Source organism: Ostrea edulis, chromosome 3 (genome assembly GCF_947568905.1).
Source record: "Ostrea edulis chromosome 3, xbOstEdul1.1, whole genome shotgun sequence".
Taxonomy (NCBI): domain Eukaryota; kingdom Metazoa; phylum Mollusca; class Bivalvia; order Ostreida; family Ostreidae; genus Ostrea; species Ostrea edulis.
This window is the reverse complement of record NC_079166.1, coordinates 52,606,697-52,630,267: the sequence shown is the minus strand read 5'-3', so window position 1 is coordinate 52,630,267 and position 23,571 is coordinate 52,606,697. Positions and strand designations below refer to the sequence as shown.

General features: G+C 34.7%; 1 protein-coding gene across 3 annotated transcripts in view; it reads right to left on the bottom strand.

The window, feature by feature from the left end:
* Positions 1-17,919: 17,919 nt before the first annotated feature.
* LOC125674927 (uncharacterized) overlaps positions 17,920-23,571 on the bottom strand; it is a 33,484-nt gene continuing 27,832 nt past the window's right edge. For 2 of the 3 annotated variants that reach the window (XM_048912303.2, XM_056158102.1), the window contains 5 exons: positions 20,491-20,889; positions 19,774-20,109; positions 19,548-19,667; positions 18,623-18,714; positions 17,920-18,287 (listed from right to left, as the gene is read on the bottom strand). The gene's annotated coding sequence lies outside the window, so the exon portion shown is untranslated. The remainder of the gene's footprint in view (positions 18,288-18,622; positions 18,715-19,547; positions 19,668-19,773; positions 20,110-20,490; positions 20,890-23,571) is intronic. The other variant, XM_056158103.1, reaches the window with a different exon arrangement.

Sequence of the window (23,571 nt, the reverse complement as noted above, 5' to 3'; positions counted from 1 at the left end):
TGATCACCATGATGAGTGGTACATGCAGATGGCTATTGCTTTTCAAGGTCAAAGGTCAAGGTCGCAGTATCACTTAGTAGGAAAACATTGTAGGCAGGATACAGACCAAACCATAAGCTGTGGGATATTGCATCTTAGTATATTTGATCATCATGATGGGAGGAAGATGCTCATTATTTTTCAAGGTCAAGGTCGTAGCATCAGTTAATAGGTAAACCTAGTAGTCAAAATATAGACTGAACTATTGGGGCTAGGACTGTCAAACTCGGTACACATACTCCTCATGCCAAGTGAAGGAAACCTTTTGTTTTTGAAGGTCAAAGGTCAAGATATCACTTAGTAGGAAACCATGTAGGCAGGATGCAAACTGAACTGTAAGATCCAGGATAGTACAACTTGGTACATTTAATCACCATGAGAGGAAGATACCAATATTTTTCAAGGTCAAAGATGAAGGTTGCAATATGACTTAGTAGAAAACACTTGTAGGCAATATACAGAACGAACTGTTGGGACTAGAACCGTCAAACATGGTACACATCCACCTTAAATGCCTATTGTTTCTCGAGCTCAAAGTTGTAGTAGTGGGATACAAACCGAACCATGTGACTAGGACCACCAAACTTGGTACACATACACATTATGCCAAGTGAAAATATTACATAGAGAGTACATGATTTGTCTGATTTTTTTTTAACGATTTAAAGAAAGTATGTCACACCCTGATGATTGCATATACTACCTGAAGTCAAGTTCTACAAATCATGGTGTAAGAAAATTACCCTATATTAGCTTTTCACGGGCGTATTATGTGCCGTTGGCGGTACTCTTGTTAGGAAATATTATAAAGTGGGTGCAAGGTTCGTCCCTTTGAATCTTCTCACAGTTATAAGATTAGGGCCTTTGAAGATATGTGTATCGCATAGATTTTAATTCTCAACAATTTTCTAATTTTCTTGTTCACCCTTCCAGGCGTATTATGTACCGTTTACGGTACTCTCGGTTTTTACAGGTAATTTCATTTTATTGTTACTAGATATAGAAAAACACTTGTGAAGTAAATATCTATCTTCTGAGATGTTAGCATACGCCCTCCTGAATAGCGAAATACCTGTGCGATAATTCCATGTAGCATGGACAAAGTTGTTCTCATCATGGAAATGTTTTTCTTTTTTCTTTCTCTTTACCTAACATATATATTGAGCAGCCGTTCCACTTAAACTCGAAATGTTTGGCCACTTCTGTTTACCGTAAATAATTTAGGATTGATATGAAACGGTTAACAATTCTGTATGACAAATGCAGAGTTTAAATGTACGGTAGGTTAACATGCCTGTCTGATTGACTGTCAAGTACAGTAAATAGATCTCTCATTTCATGGTGTTATTTCATGCCTCCCCCCTTATCTTGTGTTAATTATATCACGCCATGAATAACGAAATCAAGTTTAATCAGTCCTCAATCACGTTCTTCAGCTCTGACGTCTTGGTATATAATATAACAAAAAACAAGCAGTTGCTCAAATGTGCCTCGCTTAATTAATTTCATTACATACCTTCCGAAGTAAATATAAATACCGGTTATTTTGTGACAGTTTCAGTATAAACAACGACAGAAGACATTGATCAAAAATACCCGTAAACAAAGGTACATGTAGAAGTTGATAACCATTGTGTTTTGGCGTGCTTGTCATGGTCATTTAATAGAAATAAAATACATCAGGAAAATACAAATAATGAACAAATGTATGCACCGATGAGAAATATTTGGCAGCATAAACACTCAGCATCTGTACCAAAATTATCTTCATTTCAAATTTAGTGTTGAAGCACCATTTGTGCTTCCATATATATATATATATATAAATTTATTAATTTATATAGCTCCGTGAGGCCACGTCGAGCACTCTAGAAGATTATATCGGAGATTTATCCCACTATATATATATACATGTATATATATCTATATCTATCTATCTATCTATCTATATATATAGGTACAGATAGTACCTCTATTAATAATAAGGATATATATGAAAGCGCAAATAACGCTTCAGAATACTGCAAATTGCAAATCCAAATAAATAGTAAAGTACAGATGGTACATGTATCACACTGAGTAATTTGCCAGATTGCACAATTGATGAAAATCATTAAATTTCTATTTTGTCTATGCAATTTGAATGACAAATTGCACTCGCAATGACAAGCATTAACAATGAAAAAGATGAATTCCACCCCATTAAACTACAATTTGAAGATACTGTCTCGGGGTTGGGTATTTTTTGAATTAGGGGAATGTAAGTTAAGAAAAGTTACACTTAATAAAGTGATGCAATGCATTGCTTAATGTATTGATAACGGTGGAATTACCTTGCCGGAATAAAGCCCTTTGTTGTGCACTAATGTCTGGGTAACTATATAGAAGTAGGTTCTCCCTTTCCCATCCGAAATGAATGCAACTTAAAGTCAGGTGCTTGAATTTGTAAAATCTGTAATGCCTTGTTCAACATGGATGAAAATTGGTATTGGGTTAAGGGTTTTGAGTTCAGCTGTGAAAAGAAAAACACTTTCTGCATTTGTTTAGATAAAGCAGAATAATTCTGCAATGTTTGAAACGACAATGCTGTCTTTGGACCTACATAACTGCCAGGTTGGTCAAGTCTTTGAAGTTGATATAAAAACTGAAATAGTATCTAGTATCCCAAGATGCAGTAACATGATCAACACCTAATCCCACCACCTGGCTCACTCTAAGTAATGCAAAAATGCCCTTGTAAAGGCAGACTAAAATAGAATTACCTCATAAATGGAATAACAGAAATGAGGCAATACATTGATAATCTTTTACTTGTTTAAATTTCCTGACAGGCAATAATAAAAATATAATAGTCATGATAAAGATCTTCAGAACCTTAATTAGTGTGTGTGTGTGTGTGTGTGGGGGGGGGGGGGGATTTATAGTGATCGTAATTGCTGTCTCAATTTTTTTCCTCAGGCTGATGGAGGGGGGGGGGGGGACTGTCATCCTTTGCTACAGGGCTTTGATTTATAACTTTCAAGCTTACATGTACATGTATTAATATCTTCTCATTCACTACTACTACGTATTACTATAAAAAATAGTGGAGGGGCCAGTCTCGCAATATATATCTTCATTTGCATATATGAAAATAATAGGTTACGTTCATTGTCAATTTAAAGGGTGGGAGAGTCCCCTCCGAAAAAAAAAAAAACGTGCCTGCAGCGTTCTTGGTTTTTATGGTGGGTTTCATAAGACTCAAATGTAACAACAGGTACTTGTCACATCAATACATACCACAAAGTCAATAACACATCACTAAAAAACTTTCCTTGCTCTATTTTGCATACTTCAAAATAATCTTTGATCTGTATTTTCACTGACTTCCATAGATCTGCATGAAACATGCAAATGGCAGAAATATTTTTCACACTAGTTAACGAAGTTGTATTTACAGTAAGTCATAATTTCATTATTATCTTCATCAGAAATGATTCCGACACGAAAATATTTTTAAATCTCCACTCGGGAAGTCTTAGCTTCTATCTTCATATGACATGTAAAATCCCGAAACGTACAAACAGCTTTGGTTTTTTTTTTTTCAGTAGCTAAAAATAGCGTATAACGTCCTCAATTCAAATTTTTCATTTTGTTAACAAAGCAATATTTTCAAGATTTTTTGGTAATAAACAATGTATCAATTTATTGTGATAATAAAACAATGAGACTTTATTTTTCAACACAACGAATATACAATTTTCATTCTGTGCGGTATCAGTACAAAGCACTTCGTGGTATGAAACGGAAAATCGAGCTGTAGACCCATGTTTTGTTGCAGTTTTCGGAGATAATAGACAATAAATGCAGTCATGCGATATATGATTTTTTAGTTGAATGATTGTACAAGAGAACGGTAGTAAGTACATTTACATAGCATATTCCCTGGAAGCTCAAAAGACCGACATTCTGAAGCTAGGTACCTTGTGTTATTATAAGTATACAGAGGTCGGAAGTTATTTACAGAAACAAGTACCTGAGATCAAAGTGTCAGCAGTATTGACGGCGCCAATGAAAGTGTGTGTGGTTTATTGTGTGCCACAATCAAATATATATAGATGAAAACTCCAGATTTGGCACCCAAAATGGCTGATTATTTTGGCTATTACTTCACTTTCACATGTACCCCCTTTCGGAAATCCTGGATCCGCTATTGGTATGTTTATTATCATCACTGCTACATAGCGCGCGAATAAAATCATTCATGCTTGATACAATTTAAAAATTAGATGAATTGACATATGGTCTCACAATCCAGTTCACATGTCATTTTGTAATTATCGTAGGTGAGACATCAATTGTGTTTACACGAGAGAAGTATGTAAAGAATGTCTTAATTAGTGGTTCAAATTGTGCCTGCAAACCGATGAAATATTAATTCCGTTAAAAATCAAAGTACTGAAAGTACTGATGGGAGTTCATTTTATGTAAGATTTGCACCAGATGCTTCTGGGATTGAGAATTATTCAAAAGAAAAAATACTGAAGTACATTAAAATTTAAAAAAAATACGTATAAATGTATGTTGTGTCTCTATAACAATCAACGCGTAATTATTCATGTCTACATACATGTACTAAGTGAAGATAACGAATAGTGATGAATTTCATTTTTACAAAAATATTCTAGCACAAGAACATGTTTGAAAAACTCCACACATAACATAATTATTCTTGGGTTTATGTTAATTTACTATCCCCTACAACTCCTCTTACAGATTGGCATGACTTACACAACTAAACAATTGTTTATTGCTTAAAGTGCAAGAACTTGTACTTGCACTGTAAACCTCAGGCAATTATTTATCCTTTTTCTATGATACCGACGTACACATGTATATAATTTCGTAAGCATTAATAAATGGCAGTAAAATAGCTACAATTTTTTCAAGCAACAAAAGTAGACATGTGGTCTTAATTTTGCTTTTGAAAAGGTGAAAATAACGAACAGTGATCAATTTCATAACTCCTAGAGGAGTTTAACGAAGAGGCTTACTTTTACAATCGACGAATGACTTTTACAATTTAAAGGGATCGTCTCCAACTACAGAAATTGGACTGAAATATATACAGACTGCTTTAGTAAAAACACCAAACCGATTATAATGTTTATTAATAGAGTATTGTAAACTCTTTAGCTACTCTTATTCTTTCTACATTTGTTCAACACTTTCGCAATACACTAGTCGTTTTAATTAACTGCGAATGACGAGCTGAGAAATGCCGAAAGGAACCAGAAAATTGCCATAAAAAGAAAGAGTGGTTGAAAGGTTAACTGAAAATCATAAATATACCATAGCGCGCTCAATGTAAGCAGGCGAACTCAAGTTATCCTGACATTTCTAAATAATGTGTCATCAACCCCCAAAGCTTAAAAGTTCTCTATATATCACATCTTAGGATTCTGTCCCCAGGAACAAAGCACCCCCCCCCACACACACACCTTTGAATGGCAGCTCTATACTAGACCAAAAAGTTGAGGGGGTAGGCTTGTCGAGTTATATTTTTTTCATAGCCCATCCCTCTCATTTAAAAATATATATATTACGTCCTTGTTTCCCTCTCTTTCGTGTTGAATATCTAGGTCTAAATGTAAATACAACCAATAAGTGATGTGTAATTGTATACATGTATATCAATTAATATACACAGTAGAATCAACAATGTTTGTGATAAATCAATGACTCATGAAAATTGGCCTCATGAAAATCGATTATTCCCTAGTATACTTATATATTCTATGCATTATCAATATAAGCATTTGACATGTGCTTGTCCTTTAGAAATGCCGTACCCCGTGGATAACCGGATTAGAATATGCCCTCTGTACCCCTCGCTTGTCGTAAGAGGCGACTTTATGGGGGCGATCCTTCTGATAAGACTGGAAAAACCGAGGCCCCGCATGACAAAATGTGTGGCACGATAAAGATCCATCCCTGCTCAAAGGCCGTAAGCGTCTAGGCATGGGCCTACATATTGCAGCCCTTCACCGGCAATAATAACGTCTCCATTTGATTGATTGGTTGCTTTTACGTTCCTTATTGCATTTTTCACTCCTATTGAGAGGTCACCATCTGTAGGTGAAGTACCACAAATGTAGACCCGACCTATATTTAGCGCTCAGCGCCTTAGTAGTGAGGGTTCTTTATCGTATCAATGCATGCCGCGGCACGGGAACTCCGTTTTTAAGGTCATACCTGAACGACCCGTGATTTTTACTTATAAATGCCGAGCGTTTGGCGAAGTAGCTACCACTACTTATTTTGATGTCTTAGGTTTGTCATATGATCGAAAAATTCTCGAGAGGGATGTTAAACAATATCAAATCAATCAATATTAGGTTTGACGCGGCCATGGCACGAGGGGTATTGCTAAAACGCGGAACGGAAAATGAAACGGAAGACGGAATGGAACGGAAAATATTGCATGTAATATTATTATGAGAAGGTCAGCATTTTGCAAAGTAAAAGGTTTATCATGAACAAGGGAAGCAGAAATTACACAGAGAGCTGGTAGACATCCACAGAATCCACCGTTTGATATACTTCATACTAATGCATATGTATTTAAAAATCATTAACTTGCCATGAAAAATATTAATAAAGAAAAAAAAAAAATCATACTGAAAAAGACAACATTGCAAAAGTTAAAACATTTTTTTCAACAATTTTCCCCAATCACAACCTTCTTAAATCTAACTTGCTTTTATTCGTAATTTAGATATACACCTGGTATAATACATGTACAGTGTATGTATTATGTATCACATCAACTTTTGAAGCGAACGAATCCGAAGTGTATAAAGGATTTGGGATGAGTTTATTTGGAAGTTTGTACATTTACTGACGTCTTGCGGATTGGTGTTGAACCCGAAGAGATACAGCGGGAAAGAAAGACTGAAGCAGAACCAATGAAAACTAAGGTGAAGTTTACGATCCATAGTATGAGAAATTAACATATATGAAATATTAACAGGCTAACAGACAATTTATGCTTGAATGGATTTAAAAAGTCATCTCATCATTAATCCAAATATTAAGATACAAGTATTTAGTTTAAAAATAATCTGTTAGAAGTCCTCCCTATTTAGGATTGGAGTGCTGCGGTCACAAAGTCTCTATTACTTAAAAATGATATATCAAACACAAGATGTTTAACTTGCTGACTTAATGAGATCATGAATTGTCGTTGTTATATACATACATGTACCACACTCCCTGTTATAAGTATACACATACACTGTATTGTATGTAAATTTACATGTAAATGTGCGTTAATGACGTTTTGCCACCGGGGGGGGGGGGATATAAAGTACGTATGTTCTTTCCTTTCTCTACCCTAGTCCCATAGGTGTCGCTGGTCGCTAACACATCTGTCAATCCCGACATTTCAAAATTCTTGTAAAATGCTTTGTAAATTCCTTGTAACTTCGCTTAATCAATTTATAATGCAGAATTTTAAGATAAAATTGTTTTACCGCTTGTAAACAAATTCCCACAATTTAGATTTTAATCAAAATAAAGTATTTTCTTCCGAATTTTGGTGTTATCTTAGCTATATTAATCATTATAATTCTTCAATTCGATTCTGTTTTCCATTCCGTTCCGTTTTCCATTCCGCGTTTTAACAACACCCTGACACGAGTGAAGCTTGAATTCACGACCTCCCGGTTACGAAGCGAACACTCTACTACTGAGCTACCACGATCTCATATGAGTGAAACATTATCGAGTGGGACGTTAAAGAATATATACAACAAATGGATGCGGTAAAGTCTTTGAATTTTACAAATACCACTCTCAATTGTTTCATATTTGGAGTTGGCCCCTTTAAATTGTAAAAGTCAGCCGTCGATTGTAAAAGTAAGCCTCTTCGTAAAACTCAAAAAGGAATACAAAATTATGAGCTGGGCAAACACGAAATCATACATATATATTGTAATGAAAATTCCTTTGATTATGTAAATGAGGCAATCAGGGTCAATGATTATCTATTACTTGTGTGTTGTACATTGTCTCATACATTTTGGAGACTAGTAGAGTTGAGCGGAGATATAAATAGAATGGGTTTCTGCGTATCTGAGTTAGTCTGCTGGTATACAGAGAATAGAGAGGATCGCATCTCACAACCAGCTTTTAGGTAAGGTTTATTGTCCCATATACGGTACCTCAAATTACTGCGGGTTGACCATTTGAGACATTATTCCTTCAGAAGATAGCCCGGGAGCAAAAGCTCAAATAAATAAAGGGTTCGGACTTGTAGTTTGAAACAGCGTCTGAAAACGCGGTTTCAAACCAGAGGCTGAAACACTTGTGATTAGATTAGACAAGGAATAGTTAGAGGAAAATCATATAATAAATCAATAAGGAAATAATCACAGTGTTTGATTCAAATTGATTTATTAGCATTGTGTAGAACTATAGTTTAATGCAATCATTTAGAAACGTAGGAAACGTTTAAGAAAAATTATCATCCGTGGTTTGAGCCCACATTACACGTTAAAACAATTTTGGTGGCAGCTGTGGGATAATCTAAATCAACCCATTCGTAAAATCATAGTCTGTTTTTATTTGAATAAGTTGTGTAACATTTGAACTATTGTAGTGCTACTTTTGCTTTTTTCACATTTACTTTCACTGTCTAAAATAAGGCGTTGGAAACTTTGTAAGATTTAGATTATAGGAAGCCATGGACAATATAGAAGAAGGAATAAGTTTTCTACAAGAGAAACTTAAGGAACATTCTAATGAAAGCATGGGAATTACAGAACATAGGGCACAGTCAACACCTGGAACTGTGAGAGACTCAGGCATTGGAGGGTCTGGGCGTAAAATAGAACATGATGCAGAGGAAAACTATGAGGCAAGAGGACCAAGACCTAAAACTACGGTTAATGATCAGACAGAAGATTCATATGAACTTTATGAAAGAAAAGACAGGTTTCGGGCGGAAACAACACCGATGTATTTAGAAACGCCATACAATATGCCAAGAAATGTTACAATTCGTAGAAAAAGGGACATGTTACAAGCACCAAATAATGAAGATGTTCAAGAAAATACAGATAAGCCTGTCAAGCTTAAACCAGCAACATCTGATGGTTCAGCATAATGGTTAGATTATAAATCACATTTTAATGCTTGTACATGTTTGAACCATTGGTCTGAGGTTGCAAAGGGAATGTACCTTGCTGTTTTCCTCAGAGGCTAGGCTCAGGGAGTGCTTGGAAACATAGCAGAAACACTGCAAATGAATTTTATAAGATATGCTCGAGTTCCTCATTGACAATATCTTTTTGGTCTTTGGTGATCAGGTCTTCCAACAGTCTGTTGGAATTACCATGGGCACGAATTGTGTCCCTTTGCTAGCTGACATGTTTCTATATTCATATGAAGCAGAATTTATTCGAAAACTTCTACGTGAGAAGAAAAAATCTCTTGTTGTGTCCTTCAATTCGACATTTAGATATATCGACGACGTCTTTTCTATTAACAATAATAACTTTCATTCAAATGTCGATTCGATATATCCCTGTGAACTCGACATAAAAGACACCACAGAGTCGTCCACTTCTACTTCATACTTAGATATTTTATTGAAAGTAGACATTAATGGCACACGGACAACTCAACTTTATGACAAATGGGATGATTTCAGCTTCTCCATCGTCAACTTGCCATATTTATGTAGCGATATTTCGTTATCACCTGCATATGGTGTTCATATCTCTCAACTGATTCGATACGCAAGAGCTTGTTCTGCGTATAGTCAGTTTTTAAATCGAGGCAAGCCACTGACAAACAAGTTGAAGGTAAAGAGGTCTCAACAGTCTCGTTTGAAATCAGCATTTCGCAAATTCTATGGTCGTTATAACGATCTACAGATATGTAGTTCGTCAATACAACCTATCATTGGGTCAAATGCTGTCTGATGTGTATCATACTGATTGTTAGGACGTTCTTGGCACACTGATTTGACTACGGATAACTCCGTTTACCTGATCAAGATATAGGGCTCACGGCAGGTGTGACCGGTCAACAGGGGTTGCTTACTCCTCCTAGGCACCTGATCCCACCTCTGGTGTGTCCAGGGGTCCGTGTTTGCCCAACTCTCTATCTTGTATTGCTTATAGGAGTTATGAGATTGATCACTGTTCGTTATCTTCACCTTTCTTTCAAGACATTCTCAAAAGCCCTAGAATAGATTTCTCCAGCTAACCAAACGGAATTATATAGAGCTCAGCTACGAGAGAGAATAACAAGGGCTAGTGAGACAATACCACAGCTTGGACAAGATGTCAGACAATTGACAAGCTTAGCCTATCCTACTGCTCCAGTAGACGTTTGTGAGACTCTTGATAACGAGTATTTCATTGATGCTCTCACAAGCGCAGATATGCTTCTGAGGATAAAACAACCTCAACGATGCTATCCGGCATGCAGTTGAGCTTGACACTTTTGTAGGAACGGAACGCAAAAAAGTATGAAGATGCTGATTTTCTTCGAGAAGTTGGAGATGATCATAAACATGAAGCTAAAAGTGAAAGTTTAGAAGAAACAATTGGCTCCATGAAGGAGATACTGATCAGGTTGCAGAAGGAAATAAATGATATAAAATATGAAAAGGGGGAGAACTTCTAAAACCGATAATACGCCAAGGATGGTAGAGAAGGCTTCTGAATTAGGGATTCCAAAGAAGTCTTACAATTGTGGCAAACCTGGTCATTTAAAGAGAGACTGCAGACTTGCTCAGTCAAACAGAAGAGTTGATCAGAAGTTTCCACAACCGAACACAAGCAAAATTGACAAGACTGGCAAAAGCAAGCCCGGCAGTTCTGGACATTTCAAAAAGACATTCTATAGTGTGAGGAAACCTAGACATGAGTATCAAGGAAGCATTGGAGTTCAAAGAAATGCTAACGAGCCAGGAATGTATATTAGAGGAAACATAAATGATATTCCTGTCCTGGCATTGGTTGATACAGGGGCTACAGTTACACTGGTACCTCGGAAGAAGTTTGAAGAGATAAATAAAAAGTGCAAATTGGAATTGGCTGCAATGAATCAGAGTATGTTATCAACGCCAGGAACGCCTCTTCAAATATACGGAAAGGCACTCGTCGAATGTAAGTTTGGCAAGAAAACATCATATCAGACAGCACTTGTTGCTGACATGACTGTTGATGCTGTTCTGGGCCTTGATTGTTTGAAAGCTAACAAAGGCATAATTAATTTACATGAAAGAATCCTGAGAATAGGAGATGAATCCACTCACTAGAATTTGAGGGCAGAATTGGATGTTTTAGAATTGTGGCACTGGAAACGGTGTCCATACCATCAAAGACAGAAATTGTCACAAAGGGAAAAGTTGTAGTTCCAGATAACAATGAGATACATTTAGATGTTGGAATGGTGGGGCCTGCAGAAACGTTTTTGGGTTCTGGCAGAGGACTGGTTGGAAGGAAAGTAGTGAGAGGTAGCTCTACCGTCCCAGTAAGACTTTTGAATCCATAAGACGAGAATGTAATAATTCACACAGGTCTTAGAGTGTATAATAGAAGATGATTGCCAACCTACAACTGCTGCTGACAAATTGCCTGAGAACTTAAAGGACACAACGCATGTTTCTAAACCTTTTCAGCAAAATTAATTCTTCTCGTGCCTAAAACTACTTTAAATGTGTTTCAAATGAAATATTTTGCGTAGTTTTCTAGTTTGAAAGCGATGAAATTCAAATCTTGCGATATGCATATTTACTTTCGCTATTTTACGCGCCATTATGTGTGACGTCACATGCGCCCTCGGGTTTAAAAACATTTATTAGCCATTCCATAAACAGGTTAGATTTAATCGACAAAAAACCAATTATCACATTGACGGCTTGTAAATAATATTTCATTAAGAAGTTTTGTGCCGTGCTTGGGTGTACTAGTTGTCGGTAGAAAGGATTCAGACTTGAGTATTTTTCAATTTTTCGAAGGAAGGTACGAGAAAAAAGATGTGGACAATTTTTTGTTGGAGCAAGAATTTTACCTTAAAAAAACCACACCCAGTCACCTTTTCAAAAACCGCTTGGACAGAGACCCTGATAAACTGCGATAAAATGGATATATCGAAGCTTATAAGCACTACATAATTCTGTTCTGGTCTTCAAATTCAATACAAATTCAATTTAACTGACCTTCACCTTGTCAGTAACAACATACCCGGTATAACGTGCTTCCAGTTTCTACCAAATGGTAGATTTACAAACATTTTAAATACAAAATAATTGAACTTTTAATTATACAAGTAATAGAATACTGTATTTCCTAACTTTAAATTGAATTATAAATTTAAATCCTCAATGAACTCGTAACATCTTTCAAGAATGCATCAGTATAACGCCGTGCTCCCACTTCCTAACGACGTGCAGATCACAATTCAAAAATAATAATAAGATTGCTTTATTAAAATAAAATATTATAATTTCCACTTTAAATTTGATTATTTTTACTGATTTGTGTGTGTTGTTTCTTTTCCCCTCTTTTCGAAATGCACTCGGCTGTGATAATAGCTTGGCATAGGACGTAGTTCAACTACTAGTAGATCTAGTAGTTGTCAACAATGTAACGTATTATAATTTGTCTAATCCAAAAATAAATAATAATTGCACTGTTTATTTTTTGGGGAAAAACAGCTCCAATTACAGATGTATGAAGGAATAACATTATCAAACAGTCTGTAGACAGCGACCCATATAAACATTTACTCGCAATATAGCCGATTTCATACACGCTTTCCTCGCTATATTTGGGTATTTACATCGCTATATGTATGCACTGGTGGCGAAAACATATAAAACTCGGAAAATCGATGTAAATGTTGCCCATGGTGAATAAATCAGGCCCTTACAACTGAGTTTTTAATAATATCTCACTACTTATAGAATCCGAAGGGCGCATGTGACGTCACTGTACCACGTGACTACCTACCTAATTAACTAGACTTTTTGAAATCGGGGCTTAGATTTAAGTCTGTATTGTGGTTAATTATCGCAAAATTTTGGCGAACGAACTGTTAGAATTAATTACTATAAGCATAAAAGAAGGCAAAATGCATGTAATTTTGTATACTTTGAAAACATGAGATGTGTCCTTTAAATGAGCTGTATATGAGGACTTGCCAGAATATGAGTAAGACAGAAGTAAATCCAGTTAAAACTCTTCAGTCGAAATATGCTCAACTGTTCACAAAGTCTGATAGTGACATGGGAAGAACAGGGTTTGCTAAACATAGCATCGATACCGGAGATCAGAAACCAATCAAGGGCGTTCCCAGAACACATGAATGCGGAAGCAGAAAACTATGTGAAGAAAATGACGAAGAACAAGATCATAGAACCTTCAAATAGCCGTTGGTCTTCTAGAGTAGTATTGGTGAAAAAGAAGGATGGGTCTACACGATTTTGTACGGACTACAGGCGATTGAATGCAATAACCGAGAAAGACGCCTATCCGATTCCACGCATTGATGAGACCCTGGATTAACTGGCTGGCTGTAAATGGTTTTCATCCCTTGATTTACACTATGGTTATTAGCAGATTGAAATGGACCCAAACGACAAATCCAAAACAGCATTCGTAACTCGAAATGGGCCATATCAATTCAATGTGAACTTTAAATTATAATGATACACTAGTAGACTTTAGATTGTAATAGTACTCTAGTAGACTTTGGATTGTAATAGTACACTAGTAGACTTTGGATTGTGATAGTACACTAGTAGACTTTGGATTGTAATAGTACACTAGTAGACTTTGGATTGTGATAGTACACTAGTAGACTTTGGATTGTAATAGTACACTAGTAGACTTTGGATTGTGATAGTACACTTGTAGGCTTTGAATTGTAATAGTACACTGGTAGACTTTGGATTGTGATAGTACACTAGTAGACTTTGGATTGTATTAGTACACTGGTAGACTTTGGATTGTAATAGTACACTAGTAGACTTTGGATTGTAATAGTACACTAGTAGACTTTGGATTGTAATAGTACACTAGTAGACTTTGAATTGTAATAGTACACTAGTAGACTTTGGATTGTGATAGTACACTTGTAGACTTTGAATTGTAATAGTACACTGGTAGAATTTGGATTGTGATAGTACACTTGTAGACTTTGGATTGTAATAGTACAATAGTAGACTTTGGATTGTAATAATACACTAGTAGACTTTGGATTGTAATAGTACATTATTAGACTTTGGATTGTATTAGTAGATTAGAAGACTTTGGATTGTATTAGTACACTGGTAGACTTTGGATTGTATTAGTAGACTAGTAGACTTTGGATTGTTGTAGTACACTAGTGGTCTTTGGATTGTAATAATACACTAGTAGACTTTGGATTGTAATAGTACATTATTAGACTTTGGATTGTAATAGTACACTAGTAGACTTTGGATTGTAATAGTACACTAGTAGACTTTGGATTGTAATGATACTCTAGTAGACTTTGGATTGTAATAGTTTTCTAGTAGACTTTGAATTGTAAAAGTACACTAGTAGACTTTGGATTGTAATAGTACACTAGTAGACTTTGGATTGTAATAATACACTAGTAGACTTTGGATTGTAATAGTACATTATTAGACTTTGGATTGTAATAGTACACTAGTAGACTTTGGATTGTAATAATACACTAGTAGACTTTGGATTGTATTAGTAGATTAGAAGACTTTGGATTGTGATAGTACATTATTAGACTTTTGATTGTAATAGTACACCAGTAGTCTTTGGGTTGTAATAGTACACTAGTAGACTTTGGATTGTAATGATACTCTAGTAGACTTTGGATTGTAATAGTAGATTAGTAGACTTTGGATTGTAATAGTAGATTAGTAGACTTTGGATTGTAATAGTACATTATTAGACTTTGGATTGTAATAGTACATTATTAGACTTTGGATTGTAATAGTACACTAGTAGACTTTGCATTGTATTAATAGATTAGAAGACTTTGGATTGTGATAGTAGACTAGTAGACTTTGGATTGTAATAGTACATTATTAGACTTTGGATTATAATAGTAGACTGGTAAACTTTGGTCTGTAATAGTACACTAGTATACTTTGGATTGTAATAGTACACTAGTAGACTTTGGAATGTAATAGTATATTAGTAGACTTTGGATTGTAATAATACACTAGTAGACTTTGGATTGTATCAGTAGATTAATAGATTTTGGATTCTATTAGTACATCAGAAGACTTTGGAGTGCAATAGTACTCAAGTAGACTTTGGAATGTAATAGTAGATTAGTAGACTTTGGATTGTATTAGTAGATTATTAGACTATGGATCTTAATAAAACACTAGACTTTGAAATGTAACTGTAGATAAGTATACTTTGGATTGTAATAGTACACTAGTGGAGTTTGGATTGTAATAGTAGACTAGTATACTTTGGATTGTAATAGTACACTAGTAGACTTTGGATTGTAATAGTACACTAGCAGACTTTGGGTTGTAATAGTACACTAGTAGACTTTGGGTTGTGTTAGTATATTAGTAGACTTTGTAGTGACATAGTACACTAGTAGACTTTGGGTTATATTAGTAGACTTTGAAGTGTAACAGTACACGAGTAGACTTTGGATTGTAATGATACTTCAGTAGACTTTGGATTGTGATAGTACACTAGTAGACTTTGGATTGTAATAGTACACTAGTAGACTATGGATTTTAATGATACACTAGTAGACTTTGGATTGTGATAGTACACTAGTAGACTATGGGTTGTAATAACACACTAGTAGACTTTGGGTTGTATTACTAGATTAGTAGACTTTGGAGTGTAATAGTACACTAGTAGACTATGGATTGTATTAGTACACTAGTAGACTTTGGAGTGTAATAGTACATTAATAGACTTTGGATTGTATTAGTAGATTAGTAGAATTTGGATTGGAACAGTACAATAGTGGAGTTTGGATTGTATTAGTACACTAGTGGACTTTAGATTGTAATAGTATACTAGTGGACTTTGGATTGTAATAGTACACTAGTAAACTTTGTAGTGTAATAGTACACTAGTAGACTTTGGATTGTATTAGTACACTAGTAGACTTTGGATTGTATTAGTAGACTTTGGATTGTAATAATACACTAGTAGACTATGGATTGTAATAGTACACTAGTAGATTTTGGATTGTGATAGTACACTAGTAGAGTTTGGATTGTGATAGTACACTAGTAGACTTTTGATTGTGATAGTACACTAGTAGTCTTTGGATTGTGATAGTACACTAGTAGACTTTGGATTGTAATAGTACACTAGTAGACTATGGATTGTAATAGTACACTAGTAGACTTTGGATTGTAATAATACACTAGTAGACTTTGGGTTGTATTAGTAGATTAGTAGACTTTGTATTGTAACAGTACACTAGTAGACTTCGGATTGCAATAGTACACTAGTAAACTTAGGATTGTAATAATACACTAGTAGACTTTGGAGTGTAATAGTACACTAGTAGTCTTTGGATTGTGATAGTACACTAGTAGACTTTGGATTGTAATAGTACACTAGTAGACTTTCAATTGTAATAGTACACAAGTAGACATTGGATTACAATAGTACACTAGTAGACTTTGGATTGTAATAATACACTAGTAGACTTTGGATTGTATTAGTAGATTAGTAGTCTTTGAATTGTGATAGTACACTAGTAGACTTTGGATTGTAATAGTACACTAATAGACTATGGATTGTAATAGTACGCTAGTGGACTTTGGATTGTAATAATACACTAGTGGACTTTGGATTGTATTAGTAGATTAGTAGACTTTGGATTGTAATAGTACACTAGTAACCTTTTGAGTGTAATAGTACACTAGTAGTCTTTGGATTTTGATAGTACACTAGTAGACTTTGGATTGTAATAGTACACTAGTAGACTTTGGAGTGCTATAGTACACTAGTAGTCTTTGAAGTGTGATAGTACATTAGTAGACTTTGGATTGTAATAGTAGACTAGTAGACTCTGGATTGTAATAATACACTATTAGACTTTGGCTGTATTAGTAGATTAGAAGACTTTGGAGTGTAATAGTACTCTAGTAGACTTTGGATTGTAATAGTACACTAGTAGACTATGGATTGTAATAGTACACTAGTAACCTTTTGAGTGTAATAGTACACTAGTAGTCTTTGGATTTTGATAGTACACTAGTAAACTTTGGATTGTAATAGTACATTATTAGACTTTGGATTGTAACAGTACACTAGTAGACTTTGGATTGCAATAGTACACTAGTAGACTTTGGATTGTAATAGTACACTAGTAGACTTTGGATTGTAATAATACACTAGTAGACTTTGGATTGTAATAGTACATTATTAGACTTTGGATTGTAATAGTACACTAGTAGACTTTGGATTGTAATAGTACACTAGTAGACTTTGGATTGTAATAGTACATTATTAGACTTTGGATTGTAATATTACACTAGTAGACTTTGGATTGTAATAGTACACTAGTAGACTTTGGATTGTAATAGTACACTAGTAGACTTTGGATTGTATTAGTACACTAGTAGACTTTGGATTATAATAGTACAGTACAGTATTAAGTAGATGTTGTACTGTTTAACTCTCTTGAATCATCCTATACATATTGTTTTGAGCAATTACACCATTTTTTTGCAGATGAAGACAAAATAACATGCCTGTCCATTTCAGCAAATAGTTTAATGGTCCATTACTTTTTTTCAGTAGTTTGAATAAATTTTTATCACATCTTAACAGTATATTTTGTCACTGTCAAATGTCTCTTATGAAATAATGAAGACACATGAAATGAGTGTCAAGAAAAGTAAGCTATTTTAATCATTACTTTTGTCATCCGATGGAAAACACAATGAAAAATAAAAATGTTTAATTTCTATAAACCATTTTTTCTTTCATTAGGGTTTCTATTTCCTATATGATAGCTTGTTCTCCGTTTTCAGATCTGCTCTTCCTCGGTTTCTTTCGTTCGTCATCATCAGTTTTAGTGGTATCAGCCTCGTTCTCTTTATTTTTGTTTATTTTTGCTTGTGCGTTATTTCGGTCTTTGGGTACAAACAAATTGATTGGGGCGATTAAGTTTGTTTCAGCAGGGGTAACTGCGAATATGTCGGCAGGGTCGGGATACTGGTATTGTAAATCGCCGCTCTCCACTTTTATCTGAAAGAATTATGATATTACAAAAATGTAAAAAAGAAGAAAAGAAATTAAAATAAATAAACACAACATAGACACATTACATGTATATACAATTATCATATCACTGTAGAAAAAGAAATGAAAATCGTGATTTTGTATAAGATAAATATAATACCATAGAAATATAAATACATATTTAACTTTAACTAAAATGATATTTACAGTTATATATAAGTTAAATACCATGCCATTTGCTTTAAAAATCTTGGAACATAAATCAATAATTTTAAAAGAAAATTTAGAGGTATGATTATATGTCAACATGATGCTATTTCCATAATCAAATAAAACATTACTTTTTGTTCATCCTTGTGCCTCTTATAGAAATACACTGCAATAACAGTGCCCAAAATCAGCGCAATGATTAGTGCAATCCACCATAAGTCAACTGAAATATACATACATATGTACATCAGTAGTAAATTTATCGGTAAAAAGTAAACATGCTCAGATTATCAAGACCAGATTTAGCATACATAGAGAACTTTGTTGAAATATGAATGAGTAGCATAGGTTTGATGTGAAATTCCGTACAATAGATGCGAAATATTTCCCACTTGTCTGAATTTTGCTGTGGTCGTATGGGAAAACTCATTGGATGACCTGAACCGGTATATGTCCGAGTAAAAATAAACAGGTGAAATCGCCAAAATGATGGCGTAAATCTGCTTTTTTAAGACCCCGTGACTTGAATTTCGGCATACATTACTATATGCATGGCGACCTGTAGATAACGAATTTTAAAACTATTTCTTGGGCGTTTGATGTGAGTGGATAGTGTTTTATCAAGGCCAGAGGTCGATACCTTTCTTTGTTCATGGTTACACTGTGTAAGGAGTTTCGGTTAAAAAAAGGACTCAATCTCTGAGCTTTAAACGCATACATTTTCACTATGTGCGATATAGGTATTTCCTACAAATTGTGCATACCTTTTTAGCGTTAGAAAAAAATCTACGTACACATTTGTTAATATCAGCATTAGATCATAAATAAACTAATAACATAATGTTGAATGAAAATATCTTATTTTGTATCATTTCACCATAACTCCTTAAGCTTGAATAATATGTTATTTCAACCATTTATTAGGCTTAGAGTCTGAAATTCTTAATAATTCATATACGAAATAAGATACAAGAATATAGGAAATGGATAAGACGTTTGAAATACAAACCTCGAAATAGCTAAAGAAAACTGCGATAAATTATCAACATTACAAACTTTTTTCGTCTTTTGTTGCTTTTTCCTTCTGATCAGATCTTGATATGGTAGATAGATCCCTCTTTTTACAACTGTTATCAACAGATATTCCGCAATTTATTGAAATCCTATAATTTCTTGCTGCAAAAAAGCCAATCATCATAGTTTAATATTTCTACAAATTACAGAGATATGCAAGTATCAAGATTGACTATGGTGAAGCGTAAAGAGGAATCAGTTAACGTACATAGAAATCCAACCCAAAACCTTCCGTATCCTCTATAATGCAAATACACATTGTTCGTCAAGTTTGCAACGTCTTTTAGCTTGTACTTATTTGTATATGACCTGGGAAATGTATACAAACTGGCACATGTACGGGTGTTTTTAACTGATAAAATATCACTGTTTTTCAGTTGAACATCCATAGCAATAAGTTTTAAAATGGCACCAGTCGACGACACTTCACACCAAACTTCTTCCAAACTTCCAGATGATAAAGGATAATCCGTTGTTTGAGAATACACCATCTGATACTGGTCCGTGTAGTGTTTTCCTGGACGTAGACTGGTTATTTTGTCGTCTATGAAAAAGAATACTTAAAAAATTGTGAACAAATTTACATTCTTATACACATCTTAAAAATTACATTTTATCGCACCTTTTCCCCGAAGTCAGCTATTTTTTGCAAATTTGTGGTTCAAGGATTGTTTCCGCAAAAAATTCAATCAAATAAAACAACATATAAATCATCGAGATCAATATCCTAAACAAAATCAATAATAAAATCAAAATAGAAACTATTTGTAATTTTGCGCTTTATAAATGAATAAAATATTAATAACAATAGATAGCAAACTTACATTATCAAAAGATAAATATTTTATGCTAACCTAAGCATACGGAATTGTTCTAATATAATGAAAGAATAAAATCATTTTTAGCATGGTAGTAATCAACTTACGCTTTATGCAATAATATTGAACTTCCACAAATTCAATATCTGACGGATAGAGCATTATGTTAAGACATTCCTGTGGAGTAGGAATCCGCGGTACTCTGACTGGATGACGGCACATTCTTTCGTGTCCCATGCACTCCTGATACAACTCAAAACTCTCCGCTGGATTTCGGACATTATAGTACGGGAAAACACAGTCCGCTGTCTCGCTGTGATGACAGCAGCCTCCACTGCGGAGACACACACTGCTCTGTTTCTTCGCTATAGCTTTGAATGAAGATATCGCTATGATATCAGCATCATTTAATGACGTACTACAGTTTAGAGAAACAGGGGACCCCGATGGTGTGGAGCATGCGGTACTTTTGTACGAACTTTCTGGCAGAGTTACATCCGCTAAAACTTAAAAAAAACAACCATCGTAGTCATTGAATACAATGAAATGAAAAAAGATGAATGGTGTGTATAATGGAACCAAGCATGCAAAATACAAAAACAGTGTCATTCAGCTATCCCTAGTCAGGCTATAAAAACAACATTATCCATAATCTAAAAAAAAAAACAGGATTACTACAAATTGTCCCGAATAAGAATTTAAACACAAGTCAAAATCATTTTTCGGAAGGCAGTTGCATTGACTTGAGGATAATGCTGGATATACTCGTACATGCTATAATGTCCCTCCTTTCTGTTAAGTTTGACGGACAATCTTTCAACCCCGAAAGAAGATTTATGATGACAATTGTAAAACAGCTTTTATTATTGCGTGGACCCTCAGGGAGGATAAACTGGGATGAAAGTCAGCTTGTGTACGTTTAATACCTGAATCCAGATCCGGATTCACCAGACTTTCATTTAACCTTTCATTAGCAGGGTAGCACGTGGCCGTACATGTAGGTTGGGGGCGGGGGGTGCATATGTGTTTGTTTATCAGAATCGGCAATGTTTCAATTATTTTGTATGAATGTAAAAAAAAAAAAATGGTTTTTTTTTTATTTTAAAAGAATAATGTTATCATTTATTTATACATACATGAAAACATATTTACCTCAGCAACGCCCAACAAAAGAGATAATACATTGTTAATTTGTTCATACCTTTAAATGGGCATCACTGAGCTATTGAAATTAAAAACGTCATTGAAACTTCTAAGCATTAATATATTGCTGCCAGCTGTCATTGATTATCTAAACACGATTGAATCCCCTGTTGAATTTGAACTTTGACTTAAGGTCCAGATCTAATGCAAGGGTCACTATTGATTCTGAGGTTAAATATCAAAGCTATAAATATTTGATACCCGTTATATATCATTACAACTAGGGCTCTAGCTAATGAAGTATTTGCATGTGTGAAAAATTTAGAAAAAAGAAAAACAAGACTTAATGCATTGCATGATATGGAGAAGAAAGCATGGACAGAGACATAGTCATTATGAAATGCACTTTGTGCATTAAGGAAAAAGATGGAGAAAAGACTTAACACCCACGTGACCAATGTAATTGTTGTATACAATACAAACTAATGATGTTAGGCTGAGTACCAGTAGGAAAGTGAAAAAAACCAACAACTATAAAACACCCCTCTTTGATCCACTGTAAATTGTAGGAGAATATTAGATCCCTGGTTCAGAATGATCTGAACATCATTAAATTATAATTCAGGGTTATCTGATGAGCTATATAGGTGACCCCTATTAGATCCACTATAATTTTAAGGATAACAAATGGGTCATCCTGTCCCAGCAATATGCACATATGCAAATAACAATGAAGCATTGTATAAAGTTTCAAGCATATCGGATAAGCGATAGAGGAGAAGTGTTCACAAGCTATTTAACATCCTCCACCACCCTTAGATCCACTCTAACTTTTGAAAAATAATTAGATTCTCACGTCCCGACAGCATGCACATCTACAAATGGCAATGAAACATTGTACAAAGTTTCAAGTTTATCCGATAATTACTAGTAAGCCTTACAGAATGAGAAGCGTTCACAAGATTTTGTGACCGACGCATGGATTGACAGACGGACAAAAAGTACAAAAAACATGTCTCCACCCTGGAAGAGGGAAACATGATCATTCCATGCTGTATATTAGATATAAACCCTTTCAATGACAAATTAACACTCTAGTTCTTCAATATTTGCGGTACAGAACCCTCTACACTGTATATAAATTAATACTTAATAAAACGTCGCTCATACAGCATTAGTACTTCGTTACTAGATTGAAAATACGGATGTATATTTAATTGCTGTTATAAAATTTAGAAATTCATTTCAAAATTAAGGATTATCTCCCTTGTGCATAGCTCTTATCCTTGGACGAATTTGGCTCCACTTTTTTGGCACGCTGTTTTTGGCTATATTTAGCTCTAAAACTTCATAGCTATTTCGGATTTCAAACATTTCGGTTGAGCATCACTGAAGAGACATTATTTGTCGAAATGCGCATCTGGTGCATCAAAATTGGTACCGTATAAGTTTTACATTCAAATTAAACTATAATCGAATTAATGATACAGAGAGTTTCTCTAATCATATTTCCATTATTATTGTAAAGACCGACCAGATCTTCCTCCGTTTACGTTTTCAGTTCGCTCCAGCAATCTGTGCACGAAATAAATAAGCGAGACAGCCTGGATTCGCTGTTGGAGTAGATATCTGCACTAACACAAGGTCCACCGGGGTTAATCTACGTTTAGCCCCGCTCTTCAGACATTCTGAATTATTCCATGGTAAAATTACCAACATTGTCGGCTATATTTTTCAGGAAAAATTACAATAGTAAAAATGTTTTATTTCAGATTTTACGAACACATTAAGTTTGTGAATTAGGAACATTCCACTTTCTTTATAACCTAATAGAATGATGCCCCATATGGCAGCAAATCAATTCTGGTACCAGTATGAATGCCCAGCATTAAGCTATCAAACGTTATGGCCAAGGCTAAAGTATTCCAAAAGTAGGACAAACTCCGACGTGAAGGTCATGAGGTTAGAAAAATGTTGGTACCAAATGAAAGGAATGCATGTTCACATGTGAAATATGAAAGCCCAAGTAAAATGTTCAAAGTTAA